This window comes from Pleurodeles waltl, chromosome 11, assembly GCF_031143425.1.
Source record: "Pleurodeles waltl isolate 20211129_DDA chromosome 11, aPleWal1.hap1.20221129, whole genome shotgun sequence".
Lineage (NCBI taxonomy): Eukaryota > Metazoa > Chordata > Amphibia > Caudata > Salamandridae > Pleurodeles > Pleurodeles waltl.
In genome coordinates, this window is record NC_090450.1 from 588,072,453 (window position 1) to 588,092,517 (window position 20,065).

Genomic DNA, 20,065 nt, shown 5'->3' on the forward strand with positions numbered 1-20,065 from the left:
GAAGCTGAGGTTTCTGCAGGAACGAAAAGGGCTGGAGACTTCCCCTTTGGTGGACGGATCCCTCTCGCCGTGGAGAGTCGTGCAGAAGTATTTTCCCGCCGAAAGAACGCCAACAAGCCTTGCTAGCTGCAAATTGTGTGGTTAGCGTTTTTGGACGCTGCTGAGACCCAGGAGGGACCAGGAGGTCGCAAATTGGACCAGCCAAGAGAGGGGACGTCGAGCAAGACAAGAAGCCCTCTATGAAGCCGGTAGCACCCGGAGAAGTGCCAGAAACAGGCACTACAAGGATGCGTGAAACGGTGCTCGCCGAAGTTGCACAAAGGAGTCCCACGTCGCCGGAGACCAACTTAGAAAGTCGTGCAATGCAGGTTAGAGTGCCGTGGACCCAGGCTTGGCTGTGCACAAAGGATTTCCACCGGAAGTGCACAGGGGCCAGAGTAGCTGCAAAAGTCGCGGTTCCCAGCAATGCAGCCCAGCGAGGTGAGGCAAGGACTTACCTCCACCAAACTTGGACTGAAGAGTCACTGGACTGTGTGGGTCACTTGGACAGAGTCGCTGGATTCGAGGGACCTCGCTCGTCGTGCTGAGAGGAGACCCAAGGGACCGGTAATGCAGCTTTTTGGTGCCTGCGGTTGCAGGGGGAAGATTCCGTCGACCCACGGGAGATTTCTTCCGAGCTTCTGGTGCAGAGAGGAGGCAGACTACCCCCACAGCATGCACCACCAGGAAAACAGTCGAGAAGGCTGCAGGATCAGCGTTACAGAGTTGCAGTAGTCATCTTTGCTACTATGTTGCAGGTTTGCAGGCTTCCAGCGCGGTCAGCAGTCGATTCCTTGGCAGAAGGTGAAGAGAGAGATGCAGAGGAACTCGGATGAGCTCTTGCATTCGTTATCTAAAGTTTCCCCAGAGACAGAGACCCTAAATAGCCAGAAAAGAGGGTTTGGCTACCTAGGAGAGAGGATAGGCTACTAACACCTGAAGGAGCCTATCAGAAGGAGTCTCTGACGTCACCTGGTGGCACTGGCCACTCAGAGCAGTCCAGTGTGCCAGCAGCACCTCCGTTTCCAAGATGGCAGAGGTCTGGAGCACACTGGAGGAGCTCTGGACACCTCCCAGGGGAGGTGCAGGTCAGGGGAGTGGTCACTCCCCTTTCCTTTGTCCAGTTTCACGCCAGAGCAGGGCTAAGGGGTACCCTGAACCAGTGTAGACTGGCTTATGCAGAATTGGGCACATCTGTGCCCAAGAAAGCATCTCCAGAGGCTGGGGGAGGCTACTCCTCCCCTGCCTTCACATCATTTTCCAAAGGGAGAGGGTGTAACACCCTCTCTCAGAGGAAGTCCTTTGTTCTGCCATCCTGGGCCAGGCCTGGCTGGGCCCCAGGAGGGCAGATGCCTGTCTGAGGGGTTGGCAGCAGCAGCAGCTGCAGTGAAACCCCAGGAAGGGCAGTTTGGCAGTACCAGGGTCTGTGCTACAGACCACTGGGATCATGGGATTGTGCAAACTATGCCAGGATGGTATAGAGGGGGCAATTCCATGATCATAGACATGTTACATGGCCATATTCGGAGTTACCATTGTGAAGCTATATATAGGTAGTGACCTATATGTAGTGCATGCGTGTAATGGTGTCCCCGCACTCACAAAGTCCGGGGAATTGGCCCTGAACAATGTGGGGGCACCTTGGCTAGTGCCAGGGTGCCCTCACACTAAGTAACTTTGCACCTAACCTTTACCAGGTAAAGGTTAGACATATAAGTGACTTATAAGTTACTTAAGTGCAGTGTAAAATGGTTGTGAAATAACGTGGACGTTATTTCACTCAGGCTGCAGTGGCAGACCTGTGTAAGAATTGTCAGAGCTCCCTATGGGTGGCAAAAGAAATGCTGCAGCCCATAGGGATCTCCTGGAACCCCAATACCCTGGGTACCTCAGTACCATATACTAGGGAATTATAAGGGTGTTCCAGTAAGCCAATGTAAATTGGTAAAAATAGTCACTAGCCTGTTAGTGACAATTTGGAAAGAAATGAGAGAGCATAACCACTGAGGTTCTGATTAGCAGAGCCTCAGTGAGACAGTTAGTCACTACACAGGTAACACAGTCAGGCACACTTATGAGCACTGGGGCCCTGGTGAACAGGGTCCCAGTGACACATACAACTAAAACAACATATATACAGTGAAAAATGGGGGTAACATGCCAGGCAAGATGGTACTTTCCTACAGAGGCCGTCTGGGGGGTTGGTTGCATGGGTGAAAATCTCACTAAATACCGAGATATGTACGCAAACCACAGAGTCAGAGGATATTATGTGGTTGGTATTGGAAAAACAAAATAATGTTATATCCCCCCTGTTTAATGTGTATATAAGGCCTAGAAGGACAAATCTGAAGTCGCCTGAAGTAGAATTATTAGATGGCTTGCTCAAAAAGATTCCAGTAGGAGAGACAATTATGATAGGGGGTGATTTTAATTTTAACTATGAACCTATAATTGGACTAGAACATCTAGCAGAAGATGAAGATCGAATGAGAGCAATCCCTCATCTAACAATAGAAAAAACTGTCCCTGGTACAGTGGCCGCCCTCCAACTTATGGGCCTCACATTAAAGCACGGACTGAGGGCGTGTAACGGCAGAGTGGGTGAAGGAGGCCTTAATACAGATACTTTCCAGAGAGGCAACTCAACCTCGAAAATAGACTACATCATGCATAGCATAAGTACTTGGGAAAGATTAGTGACTTTTAAAATAGATAAAAGGAGGGAAAGCGATCATTTTCCATTAATAATTGAACTTAGGGCCCACATCCTGGATCTGGAAAATATAGAACATGACAAGGTGGAGCTACAACCCACTCTTAGCAATAATAGAAGGGTTGTAAAATGGCCAGCAATATTAGGCAACTTGGGCATTATGACAAATATCTATAATACATTTGCTGATCTTTTGGAGCCTCATGCCCATAACAAAAGTATTGATATCCCTATTATGGCCATCCATCAGTCAATGAGCACAGCATTAAGACCTCTCCTAACTAAACAGATACAGCAAAAGCACAAAAAAGAGAAGGTGCAAACCACCCCATCCAGCCCATGGTATACCAGCAAATGCAGGGAGGGGAAAACAATACTGATAGAGGCTTTAAAACAAAAAAATCCACTAGCTGTACAACAGGCAAGGGCTAGCTACAAAAAAATACTGGCTACAGCCCAAAGTAATTGGGAGGATCAAAAATGGCAAGATCTGCTGGAAGCAGCCAAAAGTAATGACGCAATGACCTTCTGGAAAATAGTTACTCACGGCAGTAAAGTGGGGATATTTAATACAGAACATCATATAGACACTAAAGCGTGGGTTAACCACTTTACATACCTTTATTCTGATCCCCCCAATTCTGACTTTTATCCTTCCAAGCACAAAACTCTAGCTACTTGGGGCATTTTACCAGATATACAATTCAGCCTGGAGGAGACGGTGACTGCCATTAAAGCGATCAAGCCAGGAAAAGCCCCCGGTTTGGATAAGATCCCTGGGGATATGTTTAAACATAGTATAGAAATTTGGGCATCCTATATGAATCTTCTAAGCAACGCTATAGCAAGGGGAGGCCCAGTGCCTGAGACATGGAAAGGGGCAGAAATAATCCCAGTCTATAAAAAAGGATCTAGGGAAGATCCTGGGAACTATAGACCAATCAGCCTCATTGATGTTATGCAAAAAATCTATGCTAGGCAGTTGCTGAATAGAATTAGCAGCTGGTTAGAAGAAAACAGCATATTGACCATATATCAAGCAGGATTTAGACAGCAGACGAGTACAATCGATCAGGCCTTTAGGCTACTGGCAATAATCTGGAAATACACTAAACTAATGAAGGGTCACCTCTATATTGCTTTTGTGGATTTGCGTGTGTAGGAAAGTACCATCTTGCCTGGCATGTTACCCCCATTTTTCACTGTATATATGTTGTTTTAGTTGTATGTGTCACTGGGACCCTGGTAACCCAGGGCCCCAGTGCTCATAAGTGTGCCTGAATGTGTTACCTGTGTAGTGACTAACTGTCTCACTGAGGCTTTGCTAATCAGAACCTCAGTGGTTATGCTCTCTCATTTCTTTCCAAATTGTCACTAACAGGCTAGTGACCATTTTTACTAATTTACATTGGCTTACTGGAACACCCTTATAATTCCCTAGTATATGGTACTGAGGTACCCAGGGTATTGGGGTTCCAGGAGATCCCTATGGGCTGCAGCATTTCTTTTGCCACCCATAGGGAGCTCTGACAATTCTTACACAGGCCTGCCACTGCAGCCTGAGTGAAATAACGTCCACGTTATTTCACAGCCATTTTACACTGCACTTAAGTAACTTATAAGTCACCTATATGTCTAACCTTTACCTGGTAAAGGTTAGGTGCAAAGTTACTTAGTGTGAGGGCACCCTGGCACTAGCCAAGGTGCCCCCACATTGTTCAGAGCCAATTCACTGAACTTTGTGAGTGCGGGGACACCATTACACGCGTGCACTACATATAGGTCACTACCTATATGTAGCTTCACAATGGTAACTCCGAATATGGCCATGTAACATGTCTATGATCATGGAATTGCCCCCTCTATGCCATCCTGGCATGGTTGGCACAATCCCATGATCCCAGTGGTCTGTAGCACAGACCCTGGTACTGCCAAACTGCCCTTCCTGGGGTTTCACTGCAGCTGCTGCTGCTGCCAACCCCTCAGACAGGCATCTGCCCTCCTGGGGTCCAGCCAGGCCTGGCCCAGGATGGCGGAACAAAGAACTTCCTCTGAGAGAGGGTGTGACACCCTCTCCCTTTGGAAAATGGTGTGAAGGCAGGGGAGGAGTAGCCTCCCCCAGCCTCTGGAAATGCTTTGTTGGGCACAGAGGTGCCCAATTCTGCATAAGCCAGTCTACACCGGTTCAGGGGACCCCTTAGCCCTGCTCTGGCGCGAAACTGGACAAAGGAAAGGGGAGTGACCACTCCCCTGACCTGCACCTCCCCTGGGAGGTGTCCAGAGCTCCTCCAGTGTGCTCCAGACCTCTGCCATCTTGGAAACAGAGGTGCTGCTGGCACACTGGACTGCTCTGAGTGGCCAGTGCCACCAGGTGACGTCAGAGACTCCTTGTGATAGGCTCCTTCAGGTGTTGCTAGCCTATCCTCTCTCCTAGGTAGCCAAACCCTCTTTTCTGGCTATTTAGGGTCTCTGTCTCTGGGGAAACTTTAGATAACGAATGCAAGAGCTCATCCGAGTTCCTCTGCATCTCTCTCTTCACCTTCTGATAAGGAATCGACTGCTGACCACGCTGGAAGCCTGCAAACCTGCAACATAGTAGCAAAGACGACTACTGCAACTCTGTAACGCTGATCCTGCCGCCTTCTCAACTGTTTTCCTGCTTGTGCATGCTGTGGGGGTAGTCTGCCTCCTCTCTGCACCAGAAGCTCGGAAGAAATCTCCCGTGGGTCGACGGAATCTTCCCCCTGCAACCGCAGGCACCAAAAAGCTGCATTACCGGTCCCTTGGGTCTCCTCTCAGCACGACGAGCGAGGTCCCTCGAATCCAGCGACTCTTTCCAAGTGACCCACACAGTCCAGTGACTCTTCAGTCCAAGTTTGGTGGAGGTAAGTCCTTGCCTCACCTCGCTGGGCTGCATTGCTGGGAACCGCGACTTTTGCAGCTACTCTGGCCCCTGTGCACTTCCGGTGGAAATCCTTTGTGCACAGCCAAGCCTGGGTCCACGGCACTCTAACCTGCATTGCACGACTTTCTAAGTTGGTCTCCGGCGACGTGGGACTCCTTTGTGCAACTTCGGCGAGCACCGTTTCACGCATCCTCGTAGTGCCTGTTTCTGGCACTTCTCCGGGTGCTACCGGCTTCATAGAGGGCTTCTTGTCTTGCTCGACGTCCCCTCTCTTGGCTGGTCCAATTTGCGACCTCCTGGTCCCTCCTGGGTCTCAGCAGCGTCCAAAAACGCTAACCACACAATTTGCAGCTAGCAAGGCTTGTTGGCGTTCTTTCGGCGGGAAAATACTTCTGCACGACTCTCCACGGCGAGAGGGATCCGTCCACCAAAGGGGAAGTCTCCAGCCCTTTTCGTTCCTGCAGAAACCTCAGCTTCTTCTGTCCAGTAGAAGCTTCTGTGCACCCGCAGCTGGCATTTCCTGGGCATTTGCCCATCTCCGACTTGCTTGTGACTTTTGGACTTGGTCCCCTTGTTCCACAGGTACCCTAGATTTGAAATCCACAGTTGTTGCATTGCTGGTTTGTGTCTTTCCTGCATTATTCCTCTAACACGACTTCTTTGTCCTTAGGGGAACTTTAGTGCACTTTGCACTCACTTTTCAGGGTCTTGGGGAGGGTTATTTTTCTAACTCTCACTATTTTCTAATAGTCCCAGCGACCCTCTACAAGGTCACATAGGTTTGGGGTCCATTCGTGGTTCGCATTCCACTTTTGGAGTATATGGTTTGTGTTGCCCCTATCCCTATGTTTCCCCATTGCATCCTATTGTAACTATACATTGTTTGCACTGTTTTCTAAGACTATACTGCATATTTTTGCTATTGTGTATATATATCTTGTGTATATTTCCTATCCTCTCACTGAGGGTACACTCTAAGATACTTTGGCATATTGTCATAAAAATAAAGTACCTTTATTTTTAGTATAACTGTGTATTGTGTTTTCTTATGATATTGTGCATATGACACTGGGTGGTACTGTAGTAGCTTCACACGTCTCCTAGTTCAGCCTAAGCTGCTCTGCTAAGCTACCATTATCTATCAGCCTAAGCTGCTAGACACCCTATACACTAATAAGGGATAACTGGGCCTGGTGCAAGGTGCAAGTACCCCTTGGTACTCACTACAAGCCAGTCCAGCCTCCTACATTGGTTGTGCAGCGGTGGGATAAGTGCTTTGAGACTACTTACCACTCTTGTCATTGTACTTTTCATAAGAGAAAAATATACAAAACAAGGTCAGTGTATATACACATAGCCAAAAAGTTTTGCATTTCCTCTTTTCACTCTTTTCTAAGTGCTGAAAAGTACTTCTAACTTTCTAAAAAGTTCTAAAAAGTTTTAAAAGTTTTTTTTCTCTGTCTTTCTAAAAGCTCAGACAAACTTTTTCTCTTTTACTATCACTTTAACTCTCTCTAAAAATGTCTGGCACAGGCCAAAATGTTGATCTGTCCAAACTTGCATATGATCACCTTAGCTGGAAAGGAGCAAGGAATCTCTGCATAGAGAGAGGTTTGAGTGTAGGGAAGAATCCTTCCTTAGAACTGTTAATTAACATGCTTAGAGTACAGGATAAGGCCATAAGTGCCCAATCTGTAGAAAAAGTAGCTAATGGTTCTCAATCAGATCCAGGGACTCCCCCAGGAAAAGATTCAGGAAAGAAACTTCCTAGCCTGCCCATTACTAGACAGTCTAGCATAGTTGGTAATGATGATGAGCCACACCATATAAATAGTGTTGTCTCACATCATAGCAAAAGCATTTATTCTCACCATACTGGTAGTGATGTTTCTGTTAGCCAAGCTGTTAGGGTGGCTTCTGTAAGGGACAGGTCTCCTTCTGTCCATTCTCACCATACTTCTGTTTCAAGGCATGTCCCTCCCACCCACCCTGATGACAGATTGTTAGAAAGGGAGCTCAATAGATTGAGAGTGGAACAAACCAGACTGAAGCTCAAGAAGCAACAGCTGGATTTGGATAGACAGACTTTAGAAGTAGAGAAGGAGAGACAGAAAGTGGGTTTAGAAACCCATGGTGGCAGCAGCAGTATTCCCCATAGTCATCCTGCAAAAGAGCATGATTCCAGGAATCTGCACAAGATAGTTCCCCCTTACAAGGAGGGGGATGACATTAACAAGTGGTTTGCTGCACTTGAGAGGGCCTGTGTTGTACAGGATGTCCCTCAAAGGCAGTGGGCTGCTATTCTATGGCTATCGTTTAGTGGAAAAGGTAGGGATAGGCTCCTTACTGTGAAAGAAAATGATGCTAATAATTTCCAAGTTCTTAAGAATGCTCTCCTGGATGGTTATGGCTTAACCACTGAACAGTACAGGATAAAGTTCAGAGAGACCAAAAAGGAGTCTTCGCAAGACTGGGTTGATTTCATTGACCATTCAGTGAAGGCCTTGGAGGGGTGGTTACATGGCAGTAAAGTTACTGATTATGAAAGCCTGTATAACTTGATCCTGAGAGAGCATATTCTTAATAATTGTGTGTCTGATTTGTTGCACCAGTACTTGGTGGACTCTGATCTGACCTCTCCCCAAGAATTGGGAAAGAAGGCAGACAAATGGGTCAGAACAAGGGTGAACAGAAAAGTTCATACAGGGGGTGACAAAGATGGCAACAAAAAGAAGGATGGTAAGTCTTCTGACAAGGGTGGGGACAAATCTAAAAATGAGTCTTCATCAGGCCCACAAAAACACTCTGGTGGGGGTGGTGGGCCCAAATCCTCTTTTAATCAGAACAAGGAAAAGAAACCATGGTGCTATTTATGTAAAATAAAAGGCCATTGGACAACAGATCCCAGTTGTCCAAAGAAAAGCAGCAATGCTCCTACCACTACAACCCCTACTGCTACCCCTAGTGCCCCTACTAATAGCAGTGGTAGTGGGAGCAAACCTACTAATAGCCAATCCAAGGGAGTAGCTGGGCTCACTATTGGTAACTTAGTTGGGGTTGGCCTTGTTAGGGAGGCCACAGAGGCTGTGTTAGTCTCTGAGGGGGCTATTGATTTAGCCACCTTAGTTGCTTGTCCCCTTAATATGGATAAGTACAAGCAGCTACCCCTAATAAATGGTGTTGAGGTTCAGGCCTACAGGGACACTGGAGCCAGTGTGACTATGGTCATAGAGAAACTGGTCCACCCTGAACAACACCTACTTGGTCACCAGTACCAAGTAACCGATGCTCACAACAACACACTTAGCCCCCCATGGCTGTTGTTAATCTCAACTGGGGGGGGGTTACTGGTCCAAAGAAAGTTGTGGTAGCTTCAGATTTACCTGTAGACTGTCTATTAGGGAACGATTTGGAGACATCAGCTTGGTCAGATGTGGAGTTGGAGGCCCATGCAGCAATGCTGGGCATCCCAGGGCATATTTTTGCTTTGACAAGGGCTCAGGCCAAAAAGCAAAAAGGACAGGGAAGCTTGGATCCTGGAACAATGGACCAAGTGCTCCCTAAAGCTAGGGCTAGTAGAAGCAAACCACTTCCTACTATCCCTCCCTCTACAGTGGATTCTACTTCTGAGGAAGAAGAATTCCCTCCCTGTGCAGAACCTACCCCAGAGGAGCTGGAAGCAGACACTGCTGAGCTTTTGGGTGAAGGGGGGCCTGCCAGAGAGGAGCTGAGTGTGGCACAGCAAACCTGTCCCACATTAGAGGGTCTCAGACAGCAAGCTGTCAAACAGGCTAATGGGGATGTCAGTGACTCTCACAGAGTTTACTGGGAGGACAACCTCTTGTACACTGAGCATAGGGATCCTAAACCTGGAGCTGCCAGGAGATTAGTGATTCCTCAGGAGTACAGAAAGTTCCTCCTAACCCTGGCACATGACATTCCCCTAGCTGGACACCTGGGTCAAATGAAAACTTGGGACAGATTGGTTCCATTGTTTCATTGGCCTAGGATGTCTGAGGACACAAAGGAATTTTGTAAGTCCTGTGAAACCTGTCAAGCCAGTGGCAAGACAGGTGGCACCCCAAAGGCACCCCTTATTCCACTGCCTGTGGTTGGGGTTCCCTTTGAAAGGGTAGGGGTTGACATAGTTGGCCCCCTTGACCCTCCTACTGCTTCAGGCAATAGATTTATCTTGGTGGTAGTGGACCATGCCACAAGATATCCTGAAGCTATTCCTTTAAGGACCACTACAGCACCTGCAGTGGCAAAGGCCCTCCTGGGAATATTTTCCAGGGTGGGCTTCCCAAAGGAAGTAGTATCAGACAGGGGAAGCAATTTCATGTCTGCATACTTAAAGGCCATGTGGAAGGAGTGTGGTGTAACGTACAAGTTCACAACACCCTATCATCCACAAACAAATGGACTGGTGGAGAGATTTAATAAAACTCTCAAAGGCATGATTATGGGTCTCCCTGAAAAACTCCGCAGGAGATGGGATATCCTTCTACCATGCCTCCTTTTTCCCTACAGGGAGGTACCCCAGAAAGGAGTGGGCTTCAGCCCCTTTGAACTTCTTTTTGGACACCCTGTTAGGGGTCCACTAACACTTGTAAAGGAGGGTTGGGAACAACCTTTAAAAGCTCCTAAGCAGGATATTGTGGATTATGTACTTGGCCTCAGATCAAGGATGGCTGAGTACATGAAAAAGGCCAGTAAAAACCTTCAGGCCAGCCAAGAGCTCCAGAAGCAATGGCATGATCAGAAGGCTGTTTTGGTTCAGTACCAACCAGGGCAGAAAGTGTGGGTCTTGGAGCCTGTGGCCCCAAGAGCACTCCAAGATAAATGGAGTGGACCCCACACAATTGTTGAAAAGAAGGGAGAAGTCACCTATTTAGTTGACTTAGGCACTGCCAGGAGTCCCCTTAGGGTGCTCCATGTCAACCGCCTGAAACCCTACTATGACAGGGCTGATCTCACCCTGCTCATGGCAACAGATGAGGGACAGGAAGAGGACAGTGATCCTCTACCTGATCTCTTCTCTTCCACAGAACAAGATGCTCTTGTGGAAGGTGTAGTTTTGGCTGATTGTCTTACTGCTGAGCAGAAAGACAATTGCATAAACCTCCTAGATCAATTCTCTGAACTCTTCTCTACTGTGCCAGGTACCACTTCTTGGTGTGAGCACACTATAGATACTGGAGACAGTTTACCTGTCAAAAGTAAGATCTATAGGCAGCCTGACCATGTCAGGGACTGCATAAAGCAAGAGGTCCAGAAAATGTTAGAACTAGGAGAAGTTGAGCACTCTGACAGTCCATGGGCGTCTCCTGTGGTACTGGTACCAAAACCCCATTCCAAAGATGGAAAGAAGGAAATGCGGTTTTGTGTAGACTATAGAGGTCTCAACTTAGTAACCAAAACTGATGCTCACCCTATACCCAGGGCAGATGAGCTCATAGATACACTGGCATCTGCCAAGTATCTAAGCACTTTTGATTTGACTGCAGGGTATTGGCAGATCAAATTATCAGAAGATGCTAAACCTAAGACTGCATTTTCTACCATTGGAGGACATTACCAGTTTACTGTAATGCCTTTTGGTTTGAAAAATGCACCTGCCACTTTTCAGAGGTTGGTGAACACAGTCCTGCAAGGGCTGGAAGCTTTCAGTGCAGCATATTTGGACGATATAGCTGTCTTTAGCTCCAGCTGGGATGATCACCTGGTCCACCTATGGAAAGTTTTGGAGGCCCTGCAAAAGGCAGGCCTCACTATCAAGGCTTCAAAGTGCCAGATAGGGCAGGGTAAGGTGGTTTATCTGGGACACCTTGTTGGTGGGGAACAGATTGCACCACTTCAGGGGAAAATCCAAACAATTATTGATTGGGTTCCCCCTACCACTCAGACTCAGGTGAGAGCCTTCCTAGGCCTCACTGGGTATTACAGGAGGTTCATTAAGAACTATGGCTCCATTGCAGCCCCTCTTAATGACCTCACATCCAAGAAAATGCCTAAAAAGGTATTATGGACAGCAAACTGTCAGAAAGCTTTTGAGGAGCTGAAGCAGGCCATGTGCTCTGCACCTGTCCTGAAAAGCCCTTGTTACTCTAAAAAATTCTATGTCCAAACTGATGCATCTGAATTAGGAGTAGGGGCAGTCCTATCACAACTTAATTCTGAGGGCCAGGATCAACCTGTTGCTTTTATTAGTAGGAGGTTGACCCCTAGAGAAAAGCGTTGGTCTGCCATTGAGAGGCAGGCCTTTGCTGTGGTCTGGGCACTGAAGAAGTTGAGGCCATACCTGTTTGGCACTCACTTCATTGTTCAGACAGACCACAAACCTCTACTTTGGCTAAAACAAATGAAAGGTGAAAATCCTAAATTGTTGAGGTGGTCCATATCCCTACAGGGAATGGACTATACAGTGGAACATAGACCTGGGAGTAGCCACTCCAATGCAGATGGACTCTCCAGATATTTCCACTTAGACAATGAAGACTCATCAGGTCATGGCTAGTCTTATTGTCCTTCGTTTGGGGGGGGGGGGGGTTGTGTAGGAAAGTACCATCTTGCCTGGCATGTTACCCCCATTTTTCACTGCATATATGTTGTTTTAGTTGTATGTGTCACTGGGACCCTGGTAACCCAGGGCCCCAGTGCTCATAAGTGTGCCTGAATGTGTTACCTGTGTAGTGACTAACTGTCTCACTGAGGCTCTGCTAATCAGAACCTCAGTGGTTATGCTCTCTCATTTCTTTCCAAATTGTCACTAACAGGCTAGTGACCATTTTTACCAATTTACATTGGCTTACTGGAACACCCTTATAATTCCCTAGTATATGGTACTGAGGTACCCAGGGTATTGGGGTTCCAGGAGATCCCTAAGGGCTGCAGCATTTCTTTTGCCACCCATAGGGAGCTCTGACGATTCTTACACAGGCCTGCCACTGCAGCCTGAGTGAAATAACGTCCACGTTATTTCACAGCCATTTTACACTGCACTTAAGTAACTTATAATTCACCTATATGTCTAACCTTTACCTGGTAAAGGTTAGGTGCAAAGTTACTTAGTGTGAGGGCACCCTGGCACTAGCCAAGGTGCCCCCACATTGTTCAGAGCCAATTCCCTGAACTTTGTGAGTGCGGGGACACCATTACACGCGTGCACTACATATAGGTCACTACCTATATGTAGCTTCACAATGGTAACTCCGAATATGGCCATGTAACATGTCTATGATCATGGAATTGCCCCCTCTATGCCATCCTGGCATGGTTGGCACAATCCCATGATCCCAGTGGTCTGTAGCACAGACCCTGGTACTGCCAAACTGCCCTTCCTGGGGTTTCACTGCAGCTGCTGCTGCTGCCAACCCCTCAGACAGGCATCTGCCCTCCTGGGGTCCAGCCAGGCCTGGCCCAGGATGGCAGAACAAAGAACTTCCTCTGAGAGAGGGTGTTACACCCTCTCCCTTTGGAAAATGGTGTGAAGGCAGGGGAGGAGTAGCCTCCCCCAGCCTCTGGAAATGCTTTGTTGGGCACAGATGTGCCCAATTCTGCATAAGCCAGTCTACACCGGTTCAGGGGACCCCTTAGCCCTGCTCTGGCGTGAAACTGGACAAAGGAAAGGGGAGTGACCACTCCCCTGACCTGCACCTCCCCTGGGAGGTGTCCAGAGCTCCTCCAGTGTGCTCCAGACCTCTGCCATCTTGGAAACAGAGGTGCTGCTGGCACACTGGACTGCTCTGAGTGGCCAGTGCCACCAGGTGACGTCAGAGACTCCTTGTGATAGGCTCCTTCAGGTGTTGCTAGCCTATCCTCTCTCCTAGGTAGCCAAACCCTCTTTTCTGGATATTTAGGGTCTCTGTCTCTGGGGAAACTTTAGATAACGAATGCAAGAGCTCATCCGAGTTCCTCTGCATCTCTCTCTTCACCTTCTGATAAGGAATCGACTGCTGACCGCGCTGGAAGCCTGCAAACCTGCAACATAGTAGCAAAGACGACTACTGCAACTCTGTAACGCTGATCCTGCCGCCTTCTCGACTGTTTTCCTGCTTGTGCATGCTGTGGGGGTAGTCTGCCTCCTCTCTGCACCAGAAGCTCCGAAGAAATCTCCCGTGGGTCGACGGAATCTTCCCCCTGCAACCGCAGGCACCAAAAAGCTGCATTACCGGTCCCTTGGGTCTCCTCTCAGCACGACGAGCGAGGTCCCTCGAATCCAGCGACTCTGTCCAAGTGACCCCCACCGTCCAGTGACTCTTCAGTCCAAGTTTGGTGGAGGTAAGTCCTTGCCTCACCTCGCTGGGCTGCATTGCTGGGAACTGCGACTTTTGCAGCTACTCCGGCCCCTGTGCACTTCCGGCAGAAATCCTTTGTGCACAGCCAAGCCTGGGTCCACGGCACTCTAACCTGCATTGCACGACTTTCTAAGTTGGTCTCCGGCGACGTGGGACTCCTTTGTGCAACTTCGGCAAGCACTGTTTCACACATTCTTGTAGTGCCTGTTTCTGGCACTTCTCCCAGAGCTACCGGCTTCAGAGAGGGCTCCTTGTCTTGCTCGACGTCCCCTCTCTCGGCTGGTCTAATTTGCGACCTCCTGGTCCCTTCTGGACCTCTGCAGCGTCCAAAAACGCTAACCGCATGATTTGCAGCTAGCAAGGCTTGTTGGCGTTCTTTCGGCAGGAAAACACTTCTGCACGACTCTCCACGGCGAGTGGGATCCGTCCACCAAAAGGGAAGTCTCTAGCCCTTTTCGTTCCTGCAGAAACCTCAGCTTCTTCTGTCCAGTAGAAGCTTCTTTGCACCCGCAGCTGGCATTTCCTGGGCATTTGCCCATCTCCGACTTGCTTGTGACTTTTGGACTTGGTCCCCTTGTTCCACAGGTACCCTAGATTGGAAATCCACAGTTGTTGCATTGCTGGTTTGTGTCTTTCCTGCATTATTCCTCTAACACAACTTCTTTGTCCTTAGGGGAACTTTAGTGCACTTTGCACTCACTTTTCAGGGTCTTGGGGAGGGTTATTTTTCTAACTCTCACTATTTTCTAATAGTCCCAGCGACCCTCTACAAGGTCACATAGGTGTGGGGTCCATTCGTGGTTCGCATTCCACTTTTGGAGTATATGGTTTGTGTTGCCCCTATCCCTATGTTTCCCCATTGCATCCTATTGTAACTATACATTGTTTGCACTGTTTTCTAAGACTATACTGCATATTTTTGCTATTGTGTATATATATCTTGTGTATATTTCCTATCCTCTCACTGAGGGTACACTCTAAGATACTTTGGCATATTGTCATAAAAATAAAGTACCTTTATTTTTAGTATAACTGTGTATTGTGTTTTCTTATGATATTGTGCATATGGCACTAGGTGGTACTGTAGTAGCTTCACACGTCTCCTAGTTCAGCCTAAGCTGCTCTGCTAAGCTACCATTATCTATCAGTCTAAGCTGCTAGACACCCTATACACTAATAAGGGATAACTGGGCCTGGTGCAAGGTGCAAGTACCCCTTGGTACTCACTACAAGCCAGTCCAGCCTCCTACAGCGTGCGGCCTTTGATTTGGTACCAAGAGACTCCTTATGGGCTGCATTAGGGAAACAGGGCCGGGGAATCTCCTGTGCCAGCTAGAGAAGTTGCACGAAAATACATTTGCAAAGGTTCGGTGGGGTCCAAAGGGAGAGTTGACAGACCCAATGCCCATCAAGAGGGGGGTGAGGCAGGGTTGTGTGCTTGCCCCAACTCTCTTTTCATTATATATTACTGATCTGGTTGAACACCTAAAACAGAGTAACCATGATTCACCAAGATTGAATGGTGATCCAGTTCCTGCCCTCCTTTTTGCAGACGATACCATCTTAATATCTCAAACTCCCATGGGCTTGCAAACCCTACTAGGGAAATTCAGTGAGTACTGCAGCTCGAAGGGACTAGAAATAAACACAAACAAGACTAAATATCTGTCCGTTAACCCCCATAAAGCACTCAAGAGAAACATTCAGATTAGAGGGCAGGAATTGGAACAAGTGAAAAACTTTAACTATCTAGGGATATTGTTGGACGCCAAGTTGTAATGGGCGCCGCACGTCAATAAAGCTGCAATCTCCTTAGTCCATAGTTCTATGGCGATTAGTAAAAATTACAAATGCTCAAGGTCCACAATAGTTTCACCAGTATTTGAGATCTATAGGTATAAAGCACAGGCTGCTGCCTTATATGGTGCCGACCTCTGGGGAACTACTAACTTAACCCTGCTGGTAACCCAGGAAAACAACTTCATGAGGGGGGTATTGGGACTCCCTCCATCTACTCCATTGATTCCTCTAACCTATGGTATCAATATGAAACAAATAGGTAAACTGGCAGCCCTAAGGCCATTGCTTTACTGGTGTAGACTTTGGACAACCCCTGAACTGATCCATTATAGGCAAGTACTAATCGAGATCATGGACCTGGACAAGACCATCTCCCTTCCATGGCTCCACTACATAAGGCATTGCTTCTACAATTTAGGGCTGAAATCCTATTGGGAAGAACCACATACACTCACAACACAATCCAAGATCCGACTAAAGCAAGTATATTGGGACCTCTCTCTCACTAGCCCCCTCCACAGCAAGGACCTAGGTAGACTGACCTCAAGTTTCCTGGATATCAAACCAATACCGAGAGCTGAGGAATGGATAGATACTATCCAACCCAGGCGAGCAAAAGTACTATTTATGAAGTTTCGATATGGGATTCTCCAGGTCAGGGCTTTTACCTCCAAATGGGGCCCCCAGAGTGAGAGAAGACACGAGGCGACATGTGGGTTGTGTAATATGGAGACCTTTGAAACGAAGGATCATGTTCTTTTAACCTGCAAAGCTTATGACAAACCAAGGAGGAAATGGATTCGACCTATTTGCAGGAACGTAGGAATCAGAAACTATAACGAAGCAGCTAGATTCTTGAGATCTAATACTATTCCATTTGTTGTCTTTGGCATAAGCTGATTTCTTTTAGCAATTTCGTTTATCAGAGGCAAGGCGGGCCTGAGACTCTAGGTGTTTTAACCCAGAGAAACCCCTACAGTTAATTTATGGTGCCTGAAAGGGCAAATGGGAGCTCTTTCCTGCAACTCAATGGACTCCGGATATACATGATGCCTAGGATATATCTAGTCCAGGGGATAGCGATAATGCTTGGGCAGGACACCAATTATAGAATCATTTCGCTTTGTTAGTGCTAGGCCTGTTGTTAATTGAAGTATCTTTAGGATTTTTAGAACTACTATTTATAACTCATGTAACTATTTTATCTTTTTATAATAGTTGTATAATTATTTATTTAATATCTTATGATGATGACTATCCTGATGTTTTATCCTTTTATGGCTAATAGCCGAATAAAGGTGTGTGAAATGAAATAATTAGGGTTACCTATACCGCGTTGGTGGAAGTCCTCAGTGCCACGGACGTCTCCGTTAAAGGAACTGAGGGATCATTATAGTATATGAGACCGAGAGAAACTGGTGGACCCGAAAATTAGAACCAGACCAATCGTTGGCGGCGCCATGTCGCGTAGGCTCTCATTATCCTAATGAGACTACTGTTTTTTTGGGCGGCAAGATCGTTATCAGTGTGGGGGACTAAGTCTGACCCACGGCACAGGACCCTTGTCACCCCAAATCCGGGTTGAGCTCCGGCTAACTAGCAGTGCCTTATCTCTCCCAAATGAAAGAGACAATTGGGCAGCCGAGCGCATTACATCTTAGTGCTTCTCAGGGAAGTTGTGGTCACTCAGGTTCCAACCAGTTCTCTCATACACAGTGTGGTCTCATATATAAATGACAAAGGCAGTTAGAGTTTTAAAGACTGGTTTAATAAAACAAATGCATTTTAGATAACAAGACGTGAGCCGCAATAACCAGAACCATACAACACAGTAGGATTGAAATAGTAACGAGGAGAGTGAAACATAAGAATAATGCTATCATAGTGCAACTAGATTATGTTCTCTCTCTAAGTTATATTTCGAGCACAGCATGTTAAGCTTTAAGCCTGCCTTTCAGGTTCCCCCGGGAGGATATCGACCCTCATACCTGAGCAAAGGCCTGTGATCCGGATCAGCATCTGCAACAGGGCAGTCAGCATCTAGTTGTGGGTTCCTGGTCGGAATCTCCCTCTTACGTGCACCAGGACTAGGAAGTGTTTTTATAACTAACATGCCGGTGTTCTAAGAAACGTCCCTACGTAAGAATGTGTACTTTCTACGAACCCTAAAGACTAAACTTCTACCACATCTATCGGCAATGTACCAGACTGTATCCTTGACTGAAGCACAGAGCGAGAAGAATGTATTGTTTGAGAACGTCAGTGCTGAAGGAAGCTAAACAGTGTGATAGAAGAAAATAAAACAAGACCGTGAAACTGGTTATTGTAAATTACTGTGCGAGGCTATATAAAATGCATCTAGGGCAAAATGCACAGAGGCCTAATACATTAAGCAAACGTGCAGAAAGCTACAGTAAAAATGGCTACACTACAATCCCACCATGGCACCACCAATGTAGGAGGCTGGCCTGGCTTGTAGTGGGTACCAAAGGTACTTACACCTTTTGCCAGGTCCAGTTATCCCTTATTAGTAGAATAGAGGTGTTTCTAGCAGCTTAGGCTGATAGAAGGTAGCTATGGAAAAGCAGCTTAGGCTGAACTAGGAGACATGCAAAGCTCCCACTATACCACTTACATCATATGCACAATATCATAAGAAAACACAATACACAGAGTTACTGTAGGAGGCTGGCCTGTTTTGTAGTGGGTACCAAGGGGTACTTACACTCTGCACCAGGTCCAGGTATCCCTTATTAGTGTAGAAGAGGTGTCTAGCAGCTTTGGCTGATAGAAAAGGTAGTTTAGCAGAGCAGCTTAGGCTGAACTAGGAGACATGCAAAGCTCCTAAAATTCCACTGGTGTCATATGCACAATATCATAAGAAAACACAATACACAGATATACTAAAAATAAAGGTACTTTATTTTTATGACAGTATGCCAAAAGTATCTCACTGAGTACCCTCAGTATGAGGGTAGCAAATATACACAAGATATATGTACACAATAGCAAACATATGCAGTAATAGCAATAGAAAGCAATGCAAGCAATGTACAGTCACAATAGATTGCAATGAGAGCACATAGGTATAGGAGAAACAAAAATCATATACTCCAAAAGTGGAATGCGAACCACGAATGGACCCCAAACCTATGTGAGCTTGTAGAGGGTTGCTGGGACTGTAAGAAAACAGTGAGGGTTAGAAAAATAGCCCACCCCAAGACCCTGAAAAGTGGGTGCAAAGTGCACATAAGTTCCCCAGAGAGCACAGAAGTCGTGATAGGGGAATTCTGCAAGGAAGACCAACACCAGCAATGCAACAACAATGGATTTCCAGACGAGAGTACCTGTGGAACAAGGGGACCAAGTCCAAGAGTCACACTCAACTCGTGAGTGGGCAGATGCCCAAGAAATGCCAGCTAAGGGTGCAAAGAAGCTGCCACCGGATGGTAAAAGCTGTGGATTCTGCAAGAACGAAGAGGACTAGGAACTTCCCCTTTGGAGGACGGATGTTCCGCGTCATGAAGAAGCTTGCAGAGGTGTTCCCATGCAGAAAGACCGCAAACAAGCCTTGCTAGCTGCAAGGGTCGCGGTTAGGGTTTTTGGATGCTGCTGTGGCCCAGGAGGGACCAGGATGTCGCCAATTGCGTGAGGAGACAGAGGGGGCGCCCAGCAAGACAGGGAGCCCTCACAGAAGAAGGCAGAACCCGCAGAAGTGCTGGAACAGGCACTACGAAGAAGAGTGAACCGGAGCTCACCCGAAGTCACAAAAGAAGGTCCCACGACGCCGGAGGACAACTCAGGAGGTCGTGCACTGCAGGTTAGAGTGTCGGGGACCCAGGCTTGGCTGTGCACAAAGGAAATCCTGGAAGAGTGCACAGGAGCCGGAGCAGCTGCAAATCACGCGGTACCCAGCAATGCAGTCTAGCGTGGGGAGGCAAGGACTTACCTCCACCAAACTTGGACTGAAGAGTCACTGGACAGTGGGAGTCACTTGGACAGAGTTGCTGAGTTCCAGGGACCACGCTCGTCGTGCTGAGAGGGGACCCAGAGGACCGGTGATTCAGTCTTTTGGTGTCTGCGGTTGCAGGGGGAAGATTCCGTCGACCCACAGGAGATTTCTTCGGAGCTTCTAGTGCAGAGAGGAGGCAGACTACCCCCACAGCATGCACCACCAGGAAAGCAGACGAGAAGGCGGCTGGATCAGCGATACAAGGTTGCAGTAGTCGTCTTTGCTACTTTATTGTGGTTTTGCAGGCGTCCAGAGCAGTCAGCGGTCGATTCCTTGGCAGAAGGTGAAGAGAGTGA